Source organism: Papio anubis, chromosome 11, assembly GCF_008728515.1.
Source record: "Papio anubis isolate 15944 chromosome 11, Panubis1.0, whole genome shotgun sequence".
In the NCBI taxonomy this organism is placed as follows: domain Eukaryota; kingdom Metazoa; phylum Chordata; class Mammalia; order Primates; family Cercopithecidae; genus Papio; species Papio anubis.
In genome coordinates this window covers 109,818,708-109,832,159 of record NC_044986.1, presented here as the reverse complement: position 1 = coordinate 109,832,159, position 13,452 = coordinate 109,818,708, and positions in this window count along the sequence as shown.

Sequence of the window (13,452 nt, the reverse complement as noted above, 5' to 3'; positions counted from 1 at the left end):
TCTATTTACTGTGTCTTTTTTAATTTGTTATAATTTATGATGATGATTTTTAACTTTTCTGTCTGCCTTTGGTGAGCTGCAGCTTTACTATGATGAGTCTAGATGTGGAATTATTCTTATTATACTCTTTAAAAGAAAGTTTTATGTCACTCTACAAATTCTCAGTCTATTCCCCACCAGCTCTATTCTGTTTTAAAGGTCAGACAGAACTTATGTTGGAACTTTTCACTCTATCCTTCATGTCTCTTCATCAGCTTTCAGAACTGCATTTTGTGCAATGTCCTCAAATATATATTTCAATTTCAATTCACCAATTCTAAAAATGTATCTCATTTTCATTTTGAAAGCTGTTTCATTCAATGGCCCTGTTTAATACCTACCATCCTATACTTTTTTTTTTTTTTTAGTGTTGGGGCCTTACTCTGTCACACAGGTTGGAGTTCAGTGGCATAATCACAGCTAACTCTAACTTTGAACTCCTGGGCTCAAGCAATCCTCCCACCTCAGGCTCCCAAGTAGCTGGGGCTACAAGCACATGCCAGCATGGCCAACAGATTTTAAACATTTTTTGTAGAGACAGAGACTCACTATGCTGCCCAGGTTAGTTTTAAACCCCTAGCTTCAAGTGATCCTCTGTCCTCAGGCTCCCAAAGTGCTGGGAGTACAGACATAAGCCCCCGCACCCAGCCTAAACATTTTTAAAGCTCTTCTGAAAGTCTTTTTCAGATTGTTCTCTTATCTCAAATTCTTTTAACGTTAATGTTGTTGTTTCCAAAGTCTGCTTTATTAGAAGGAATCTAAAGTTTCTAAAACGGTTTCTATGGAAATGTCCCAACAGAGTGAGTTTACATATGCCTCTGCTAGCTGACCCTAGAAGTTCCCTCGCCAAAAACCAGTTTTACATTAATTTCTCAAGTCAGAATTTTTTAACTACGATGTCATTGTAAATTCAGACTCCATAGCGACATATGCCAAATGTTTGAGGTTTCAATTACTCTAAGAGCACTGTTATTTTTTACCCATAATCTTAAGTAAAGGCAAAATTTTTGTCCTCTAATTTAAATGCTTTTATAGTCCTTGATCCACAAAGGAGCAACTAACTATTCTAACGTTACTGAAGGGATATTATTTCCAGCTCATTCTTTTGGGTGCTAAGGCTACATTGTCTCTCACTACATTGACATTAAAACCTCAGACCCTAATCTTTAAAACCTCTAAGTCTAATACTCCCACAGGTCATGGCAGTTTTCTCATTTTGTGAACCTAGTGACTTGATTTCCATTTCCTCTTAATTTCTTGAAAAGGGACTCCCCCGCTTTTTCGTGAGCTTCATACATATAGAAAATAATTCTGATTACTATATTTTATTCACCATTTCTGTATGCTTGGAGTGAGAATGTAGTCAGTGTTAGCTCTATCTGATTTGTTTTAAAATTCTATTTTTTTTTTTTTCTTTTTGAGATGGAGTCTCGCTCCGTCCCCCAGGCTGGAGTGCAGTGGCGCAATCTCGGCTCACCGCAACCTCCACCTCCTGGGTTCAAGCAATTCTCCTGCCTCAGCCTCCCAAGTAGCTGGGATTACAGGTGACCGCTGCCACACCCAGTTAATTTTTGTATTTTTAGTAGAGATGTAGTTTCACCATGTTGGCCAGGCTGGTCTCGAACTCCCAACCTCACGTGATCCGCCCACCTCGGCCTCCCAAAGTGCTGGGATTACAGGCGTGAGGCACTGTGCCCGGCCAACTTGTTTTAAAATTCTTATTTCTTAACTTAGTCATACACTATTTTTCACTTTAGTTTTTCACCTAATAATTAATCTTGTGATTATTCTGTCAATAATGATACATTGCTTCTGTCTTTTTAACACTTTTTAATAGTATTCCACTGTAATAATGTAGAATAATTCACATAACCAGGCATTGACTATTTTCAACATTTTAAAACTATCAGAAAAGTGTTGTCACTGTACAAAGTGTGGAAAATATAGAACATTTTGCTGTATATCCTTTTAGTCCTTTTTCTTTCATACATATTGAGTTTTTATGTAAACTTGTTATATAATTTGCTAAGCTAATGTATCATTTTAAAATGGTGAGCATGCTTTATATCCTTAGATACTCTTCGGGAACTGCTATGGCAATGTAGTGGTTCACTTTAGATATGTAGCACTGTTTTAAGTGTTTAATTTATGCATCTAATTGAAAAACAATAATTGTAAATATTTATAGGGTATAATGTGATGTTTCGAGATATAGATATACATATTATAGAAAGATTAAATGAAACTAACAGGCTGGGCACGGTGGCTCACACCTGTAATCCCAACACTTTGGGAGGCCGAGGCAGGTGGGTCACCTGAGGTCAGGAGTTCGAGACCAGCCTGGCCAACATAGTGAAACTCCGTCTCTCTAAAAATACACACATAAAAAACATTAGCCGGGCATGGTGGTGGGCACCTGTAATCTCAGCTCCTCGGGAGGCTGAGGCAGGAGAATCACTTGAACCCAGGAGGTGGAGGTTGTAGTGAGCTGAGATCGCGTCACTGCACTCCAGCCAGGGCAACAAGACTGAAATTCCATCTCAAAAATTAGTTAATTAATTAATTAATTAAAAATAAACTAACATATCCATCAACTCACCTACTTATATTTTTACACTGAAAACATTTAAATCTACTCTCTTAGCAATTCTGAAATATACAAGATGTTGTTATTCATTATAGTCAGCATGCTGTGCAATAGATCACCAAAACTAATTCCTCTTGCCTAACCAAAACATGGCACTCTTTGATCAGTATCTCCCTTTTCCTCCTCTCAAACCTCAGGTAACCACCATTCGACTCTGTTTCCATGAGATTGATTTTCCTAGACTCCACATATAAGTGAGTGATATAGTTTGGATGCTTGTCCCCTCCAAACCTCATGTTGAAATATGATCCCTAGTGTTGGAGGCAGAGCCTGATGGGGGGTGTTTGGGCCGTGGGGGCGGATCCATCCTGAAAGGCTTGGTGCCTTCCCTGTGATAATGAGCTCATACTGAATCTGGTTGTTAAAGAGACTGGCACCTCCCTCCTCTCACTGTTGCTCCCCCTCTCATCGAGTGATGTGCCTGCTCACCCTTCACCTTCCACCATGAATGGAAACTTCCTGAGGCCTCACCAGAAGCAGATGCTAGCACCATGCTTCTTGTATAGCATGCAGAACTGCAAGCCAAATAAACCTCTTTTCTTTATAAATTACTCAGCCTCAAGTGTTCCTTGATAGCAATGCAAAATGGGCCAACACAGTGAGATGATGTGGTATTTGCCTTTCTATGTCTGACTTATTTCACTTAACATAATGTCCCGCAGGCCGAATTCACGTTGTTGTAATGACAGAATTCTCTTTTTCCTGGCTGTGTAATATTCTTTTGTGTATATCTATCACATTTTCTTTATTCATTCATTTGTTGATGAACACTTAGGTTGCTTCTATATCTTGGCTATTCTGAATGACACTGAAATGAACATGGGAGTGCAGATATCTCTTTGATATACTGATTTCAACTCCTTTGGATATACACCCAGAAATGGGGCTGCTGAATCATATGGTAATTCTATTTTTAAGTTTTTGAAGAAACTCCATACTGTTTTTCATTTAAATATATCATATATTTGGATATTTAAGTTGTTTCAAGCTATACGCTAATATAAATGTACATCCTTACCTGCAAATCTTTTTGTGTCTCTTTTATTATTATTGCTGATTTAGAATTAATTACTAGAAATGGAATTATCAGTTCAAAGGTATAAACACTAGCCTGGCCAACATGGTAAACACCATTTCTACTAAAAATACAAAAATTAGCTGGGCATTGTGGCTCGTTCCTGTAATCCCAGCTACTCGGGAGGCTGAGACAGGAGAATCACTTGAACCCGGGAGGTGGAGGTTGCAGTGAGCCGAGATCTCACCACTGCACTCCAGCCTGGGAGACAGAGTGAGACCTTATCTTAAAAAAAAAAAAAAAAAATGGTGTAAACACCTATGACTTTTGGTGTATATTATAAAGTTGCCTTCTAAGATTATATTCTAAATACCCTACAATTTCTCCAGAAGAATTTAAATGCCTACTTCCTCATATGTTTTTCAATGTTTCCACTTTTAAAATTTTTTGCAAAAATGGTGGGCAAAAAGTTGGCATCTCATTGTTTAAATTTACATTTCTTTAGTGAAACAAGATTTTTTCACGTGTTTATTTTTGTTTTCTGTGAATTGCCTATTCAGGCTTCTTGCCCATTTTTCTATTGGAATATTCCTTGTCATATTCATTATTTGGTTAGCTGTAATATGCCGTATTTTTAGAAGAGCACAGGTGTGTTTCCTCTATGAACCCTCACATATTTCAGAATATCTTGCTATTTTTATCATGAACAATTAACAACTTTAGTTCATCCGGACTTGGGTTTCCTCCTATGTCAGGCAAATGTGCACTCCCTGAATTCCCTCCCAATCCACACATTTGAAGTTACAATCTTCCTGCAGGTCTTAAACCACCAGGCTGATTAGCAAAATTTTCAGTTCAGTTATCACCCAGCCTGTGTAACTGCAGATAAAGCCTGGAATATGGGCGGCCCCAAGCAGAGGAATCCTGTCTCTGAGCAGTTTTTCCTTCGTAATTGTTACCAAGCAAAACTGTTAGACTGGTGCTTCCAGGCCTCCATACCTCACTTTGCCCACCTGGTACTTTGGCTAAGTTGTGAAGCCCTCATGTACAACTGACTCTCTATGGGCCATTATCATGGAAACCTAGGAATCGCCATGCTACTTCTGTAGAATGCAGCTTATTCCAAGTGGGGGAAAGGATTTCACATCTTACACTCTCTGCCTCACATTAGCCTCCACCGCCTCCCCTATTGTTAGTGGGTATTAGTGGGGCTCTGACTTTTTTTGTTTTTGTTTTTTGTTTTTTGGTTTTTTTTTTGAGACAGAGTCTCGCTGTGTCACCCAGGCTGGAGTACAGTAGTGCGATCTCTGCTCACTGCAGCCTTTGCCTCCTGGGTTCCAGCAATTCTCCTGCCTCAGCCTCCCGAACAGCTGGGACTACAGGCACCCACTGCTGCAGCCAGCTAATTTTTGTATTTTTAGTAAAGACGGGGTTTCACCAAGTTGGCTAGGATGGTCTTGATCTCCTGAGCTCATGATCTGCCCACCTCGGCCTTCCGAAGTGCTGGGATTACAGGCATGAGCCACCACATCCGGCTGAGAGAGAGAGAGAGAGAGAGAGAGAGAGAGAGAGATGAGATATATATATATATATTTTTTTTTAAATCCTGACTTACCCTACCAGTGTAGTGTTTTTTCTAGATGCTAAGATGTCTCTTTAACATCTTGCTCAATGGAGTCTCATTTTTACAATATCTCACCAAAAATCCTCGAAGTGTTTGGCACAGGTATGACACCCTTCTCATTTTTCCACCTTGGATGCAGCTTTTTAATTCTTCTTCATCCCTTTGGCTATGTACTTGGAGTTTTCAGAGGATGGAGTACAAGTTCGGCAACTCTGTGAATTTCATCACCTCACTGGAAAGTTTGGTCTTTGACTTTCTGAAGTGCAGCAGTGTGGTTAGGTGTTATGATTTTTAAATTTTGGCATATATAGAAATTTACCAGCAGTAACTGCGTAAAATGGAGACACCAGCATCTTACCTCCAGAGATTCAGATTCAGTAACTCTAAGATGCACGATATGATCTATATTTATAATAACTACCTCTCCTGGTGATTCCGATATAGGTTCTTCTACACTTTAAGAAATCCCAATGTAAAGAAAAGAAGAACAAAACCAGTGGTTCCTCAAGAGTGGACTATAGAGAAGTTGCATCAGCTTCAGCTAGAAACTTGTTTGGAAAGGAAATGTATACACTCTGACTGACATAGACCTGCTGAATGAAAAACTCTGAAGTTTCTCCCAGTGATGTGTATTTTAACAAGCCCTCCAGTGGTTTCTGATACACACACAAGTTAGAAAACTGCTGAAATAGTGAGTCAATACCCCACGTCCTAATCTGAGCTCTGTCTCTATCTCAGTGGCCAAAGGGAAGGTATCCTCTCACTCTGAATCTCATCTTCTCGGTTTATAACATGAAGGTAAAAGGCTGAGTATCTCCAAAGTCTTTTAAGGTTAATCTCCAAAATTTTTAACCTCCAAAAAACTTAGAATTTGCTCCATGTTGTATTTTTTTTTCTGAAATAAATTGCATTTAGTTGAGTTTTCAGTACTACTATTTTTATTCCACAGGAATGCCCTGGGATCCAATGGCATCCACTGTATTTCTTTCTTTTTTCTTTTTTCTTTTTTTTTTTTTTTTTTTGATACGGAGTCTCATCCCGTCGCCTAGGCTGGAGTGCAATGGCGCGATCTCGGCTCATTGCAACCTCCGCCTCCCGGGTTCAAGTGATTCTCCTGCCTCAGCCTCCTGAGTAGGTGGGATTACAGGTGCATGCCACCATGCCCGGCTAATTTTTGTATTTTTAGTAGAGACAGGGTTTCACCATGTTGGTCAGGCTGGTCTCAAACTCCTGACCTCATGATCTGCCCGCCTTGGCCGTCCAAAGTGCTGAGATGACAGGCGTGAGCCACCACACCCGGCCCACATCCACTGTATTTCACAAGAGCTAATCAATCAACCCAGAATCATTTAAAATATATGCATACATGTTAACAATAATCCTGAGTAGAGATTGCATCTAAATCCTCCACACAGTCCATCGACAAATAGATGTTTTTCTCTCTTTTCTGGCTCTCTTTTTAAATATGAAAAGGCTGGGTTCCACTGGCATGTGTTTCACCCAGCTCATTTTCTTCATCTGGCTCATTTGATCTTAATTACTAGGGCTAGTTCTTGAATTGCAGCAGCTTGTTTTAAGGAGCTTATGGCAGAAGGTGCAAAGCACAGGCAGCCGACAATGTGTTACTAAAAGGAGAAGAAATTTTCTTTTACATAAGAAGCCATATGCACTCCAAATTTATCCATACTGTATCACTGAAATGTGTATTTTAAAACTTCATCTATGATTTTTCACAGGTATGGGTTTCATTCTCTTGTGTATTTGACAAAGAACCTCCAAAAAACAGACTCAGCTTTTTCAAAAGTCCGTTGCACAATATTCCCAGACTGTTCATATTGGCAACGTGAAGAGTCCTCACCCATCGCCTTCTCTTGGAAGGTTTTTGCTGCACATCTCAGATCATCCTTCTCCCTAGAGCTCCCTCAGCTTTCAGGTCTCAAAGGTCATGTTGTCAAGGTGCTGTTTTCTTGAAAACAGCAAAACTGCGAAAGTTCCCACGTTCCTGCTTTACAAGAGAGGAAAGGAATGAAAGGAGAGGGAGTTTGCTCTTTCTCTGGGTCCTGAGTCCTCTGGCTGTTTCAATGACAGACAGCAGGTCCCTGGAGTTTCCCCCTTCGAAGCCTTAGAGAACACCTGTAAAGCATCAAAGCCACGGCACGTGGCAGAGTGCCAGCCATCTGGACGTGGCCTTTTGCAACTCTCCTTCATCAACTTGCTTCTCTTTTGAAATCTTGTCTTGAACACTGCATCCTTCTTCCCCTCCCCTGACTTCATTTGCTGCCACTCTCCTTCAGCAACAGGCCTTTGAGAGAACACATTAGACACTCAGTCCTTTCTGAGTTTTTTCTTTTACAACAACTCCTCTGTCTCATCATCATCCTTGGAGTTTCATGTTTCCAACTGTGGCACCTACAAAATCTAATTGCTTGGCACCACATTTCTGACATCACAGTCTGTTGCCATGGGAAAGAGCCACCGATTCAGCATGATGACTTCTCTGCCAGAAGGAGGGAATGCAGTGAGAGGGAGACAACATTTGTTTAAGCATAAATATCTTTGATATTTAGCAAAGCGGCAAGAGACCCTATGGAAGACAACAGAGGAAGCAAAAATTCCAATTTATAGGATGCTTTGCTTTCAGGATTCTCCTTTAGAATCAGTCAGATGTTCAGCTTCCTTCAGGGCTTCCCATTGTGCAAGAATTGCAAGGTGATTATTCCTTTGACTTTAGGGTTCATTGGAAATAATATCAGAGTTTGAAAGCATGTGGAGATCAAAAAGCAGGATATCCCTTAAAATGCTACATCTGCTTTTCCATGTTGCTGTCGGATGATTATCTTGTTAGAGAGATGAGCAGCAGTCATTCTAAATAGATTGCTCATCTCGGCACAGCCTTTCCAACAGAGCCAGTTTCAGACAATTGAAGCTAGCTTCTTCCTTCTGTGCTTCTGCTAAGACCCCGTATCTGCCAGGAGTAAACCCTCCGAATCATGCCTTCTGTTGAATTTACAGGGTTTGTATGAACAGTTTTTGCAAGGGCCTTGCCAAAACTCAAAGTCCTGTCTCATCACATGGATGCAACTCTTAACTGGAAACTTGAGAACACTGCATCTGGAAAATTTCAAAAGTTATGGTGTAATTTTCACCTAATGGTAACTTAGAATTCTGAGTAAAAGAGCGAATTTGAGTAAATGTATCTGACTCTTCTAGACAACTTTTCTTGATTCTTATTAAAGTGGAATTTTTAAAAAAGAGGTCTAAACAATATTATTTGCTGGATAGTAGATACTCTAGATTCATACCAGAAACTTTTGGAGATTTCTGCAAACGAAACTGAATCAAAGATTAGGACTATCCTGATCATGTCCTGCCTGCATGAAAAGTCAGGATTTGCCTCAGAGGCTCTATGGTGAAACTCCACTAGCCTTCCCTAGACAGGCAAAATCTTAAATAAGTGTAGGCTATGGGTCAATTGGGAACTTCCTCTCAGTCTCATCAGGCCTGGGAGCTATGCCAGGCAGCACAGCACACATCTAACTGGAAACCCGAAGTGATGCTTACTCAATTTTCATTTGCAATAGGAGCTCCTATTGGACAGTTAGTGGGCTGGGTAAAGACTACAGCTGTCATGCCAAACGTGGAAAAGAGACCCTTGAGCACAGAAAGGGACCTCTTGGTTGCATCTCTTCCATTCTTATTTCCCACTTTTCTCCACAAGTTGCTGGATGTCTGAACTATGACACAAGACCAGAATAAACACACAGATTCCTTTTCCCCCAGTCTACAAGGTCTGGAGTATTTGACCAGGGGTCACAATAGCTGAGAGGAAAACCAAACTGGCTTGCAACACTAACCATGGATATATCTTTGGAGCAGGGGGCAGTCATAGATATGTGAAAAGGTATTGAAGTCCAAAGACAAGGGAGCATACAGAGGAATCAACACGAAAGTCTTCTACCAAATCCTTACTGCAGGAAACAGAACAATTGAGACATTTTCTAATCTATTTTCTCAAGAAGATCAAAAGAAGTTACTACATATTTCCAGGCAATATAGAGTAGTGGTTAAGACTCTGTGTGCTTTAACAAGTTTGGAGCTCAGCTGTGCTACTTATGATTGTCAGTAAATCACTAAAACTATCCTGTCTCAATTTTTCAACTTGTAAAATGGGTTGTTAATATTTACCAAATAAGATTATTGTGCATTTTAAATAATATAATTCATTTATGCACTGGGAAAATATGTGTGGCACATATTAATTACACAATGAAAATAATAGGAAACTAGTGCAGACAATCATAAATGAACAAACTAAAATCAGTAAAGACAGGAGGACATAAATACACCATTTCTGTATTTAAAAGGATCAAACAAAGTCATGAAACAGCAAAAACTGAATACTACTGAAACAGCTGTGAATTAGACAAGTGTTAGCATTCCTTCCAAAAGTCAGCAGAAAAGGATGAAAAGAACAAAACAATGAGTATATTTAAATAGTCATGGAAAAGGTGACATAAATCCCAATATATCATACAATAACCACTCAAAGGATGAAAAATAACAAATAAAAAACACCCCAAAGAAGTTATAAAATAAAGTAACTTCTGATAAAAATTGTGAAGTAATTTTCTGCTATGTGCACTCCCCTTCCAAATACCAAGAATAAAGTATAATGAGAGAAAACCAAAAGACACAGGTGGAACTCCAGATAAAAAAATCTATGTGAACATCAAAGGAAATAGAAATACTAAGTGGTAAGTTGTTTCCAGGTTAGAAGCAGGTAGTGGAAGCTCCTGAGGAGTAAAAGGGAACAAAACATTCCATTCAGAACACTCATCCTTTTCACCAATATTTATTGAGCCAGGTGCTGCATAATAATTGGGGTACATCAGTGAACCAAACAAATCCCTCTTATTGGAGCTTATATTCTGGTGAGGAGACATCCCATTACAGCAAGTTATGGGCTGCGTGTAACTTACCAGCAGCCTAGTGCAATTAGGGGAACTTTTATGAGTAACTGACAGGAAGGAGGAGGAAAGAAAGCTAATGGGTTGGCTCAGTATATGGGTGCAAATCAACAATGGACAGCACCTTCTCTGCTGGCCTACTCAGGGTTGGCTTAGAAAGAAACACTGTAGTCCAGGAAGTCCTCCCAATGGGCAAAACCTCAAGCAGTGAGTCTGATCATTCATTTAGTGAGCAAAACCTGAGATAAGGATATATACAGATTTATAGGCAGTGGCAAATGAGGTGGCCAGATGGTCTAGAGTCTGGAAGGAAAAAGATTAGATTAGAGAGAAGGAGGTCTGGGAAGAGGTCTGTGGATAGGCCTGCAGAAGTGGACATGAATTGTAAAGATCTTTGACTGCATGGTATCGCCTGCCAGAAAGCATCTACCATGTAAGGTGCATGAAGAAGCCAAGTACAAAAAATAATGTGGCCAGTGAATGTCAGCTAGCATCTGCCCTTGGCCATGCTGATGCTGGCAAAGTGAGCATGTGAACTGAGTTACCTGGTGGCAGAGATGGAAGCTATCCATGAGCCCAGCAGCACAGGCCCCCACAAGTCTTTGCACTAGACTAAGTGACCCACTTTACACAAAGGAGGTGCATAAGTCTGTACCTGACCACAAATCCCCTGGTAACATCATGTTCCACATCACCCAGAAGCTATTGTCTTAAGAGAGCAATGAAATGGTCTCTTGAGAACATAGCTAAGGTATCAACTCAGAGATAATATTCTACCAAGGGAAGCACCATTCTCTAGGGTGGAACATATACCCTATATATTAGTCTGTTCTCATACTACTATGAAGAAATACCCGAGACTGGATAATTTATAAAGGAAAGAGGTTTAGCTGACTCACAGTTATGCATTGCTGGGGATGCCTCAGGAAACTTACAATCATGGCAGGAGGGAAAGGAGAACCTTCTTCACAGGGCAGCACGACAGAGTGGGAGCAAGCAGGGGAAACGCCAGATGCTTATAAAACCATCAGATCTCATGAGACTCACTATCAGGAGAACAGCATGGGGGAAAGCATCCCCATGATCTAATTTCCTTCACCTGGTCCCACCCTTGACGTGGGGATTATGAGGATTGTGGGGCTCACAGTTCAAGATGATTTTGGGTGGGGCACAGCCAAACCATATCAATCAGTGATTAACGAGTGATTCCAGGTCTCCAACAGGTAGAAAACACAGAAGCAAAGGGTGAAAGGAGTGGTCCTGCTTATCATTACTTCCAGTACCCCACTTATGAATTTGGGCTTCTTGTCCATTACAACTCTGGCCTCTGCAGGTTTAGAAGTCCTGGTTCCCAAAAAGAGGCCAATACTTCCTATAGGAGTCACAGCAAGAATCTCATTGAGCTTTCAGCTGTAATAGCTACCTGGACGCTTTGGGTTTCTCGTGCCAAAGAATTCTCTAGCGAAAAAAGAGAAGTTACATTCTTGGCAGAGGCAATTGACTGGGATCTTCAGAATATCCAAGGCAGACACTGATAAAATAAACCAAAGGAAAGAGTCTGACTGTATCAATAATAAATGTAATATAAATGGATTACATTGATCTGCTGAAAGACAGAGATTCTTAGGATAGACTTAAAAGCAAAAAAGTTATCTGTTGTTCTAAAGAGTTACACTTAAAAGAAAACTACGATCAAAAGTTTAAATGAAGTAATAAAATCAGTAGGCCAGGGCAATCACTCTTAAAAGTCAGTGATTTAAATCTTCTGAAAAGATATCCAACTGATAAACACCAAAATGCCAACGTCTGAGAAACATACTTAAATTGCATCGTAACATTTTTAATAATCTAAGGAAAAAAATCCCAGGGATTTAAAAAAGATAAACCTAGATTATTAAATCAGAATGATAAAAGATCTTGGAAACCAATAATGCTATAGGAGAAAATGCCTGGAAAATAAAATAAAATCAGACATCAGTGTGCAATGGCACTTGTGCCAACTCCTGACAGGTACCTGAACTTGAGAACTCTACATAAAGTTGCATACCATGAAAGTGATTTTACTTTCAGTAAAAAAGGTCGACTGGGGGGAAAAAATCTATCTTCATCAGGAAAACAAAAAGATCTGTGTCTGACATAGCTCCAAAGACCAGAGGGAAGTTTTCTATTGGCTGGTCCTGAATGGTTACACTTATACTTACTGTAACTTACTCAAACTTATACTTACTGTAAGATCCAGGATACCTCAAATAGAGGAACTAAATTAAAGTAATCCTCAATATTTGAAAATCAATACATTCATCATTTTAACAGATGAAAGAGAAAATCTATATGATTATCTCAATAATTACAGGAGAAGTATTTGATGAAATCCCACATCGTTTAAAAAAAAAAAAAAAAAAACCTCAGTAACTTAAGATTGAAATTACTTAGCCTGATAAGAAACATTTACAAAAATTAAAGTGGGGGAGAGAGAGAGAGTAAGAATAAACATCAATTAACATCAATTTTAATGGTGAAAAATTGAATGTTCTTCCCATACCATGAGAACAAGTAAAAGATCTTCTCTTTTATAGCTCCTATTCAATATCATATTCGAAGTCCTAACCATTGCAACAAGACATGATTAAAAGGACATAAAAAGGACATGATTCTGGAAAGAATGAAATAAAAGCGTCTTTATTCACAGATGACATGATTTTTCTATGTAGAAAAATCTAAAATAATCTACAAAAAAACTAAAACTAAAAAGTGATTAGGATAAAAGTTCTTAAAAGTTCTCAGGATAAACGATCACATATATTTACATACTTACTGCAATTCTATACCCTAAAAATATAAACACTGAATTTGAAATTTTTTATATTATCATTTGTCACCAAAATTTCTTATAAATGTGACAAAATACATGTGAAATCTGTATGCTGACAACTATAAAATACCAATGAAGGAAATCAAAGACCTAAATAAAGAGGTATCACATTTTCAAAAAATAGAAGTTAAGAAGTCAACTTCTAAATATTGTTAAGAAGTCAAGTCTCCCAAATGGATCCATACAGTCAATGCAATCTTAATCGAAACACCAGAATAATTTTTTATAGATAACATAATTTCAAAATTTATATGAAAAGGAAAAGAAACTAGAATGTCAAGCAATTTG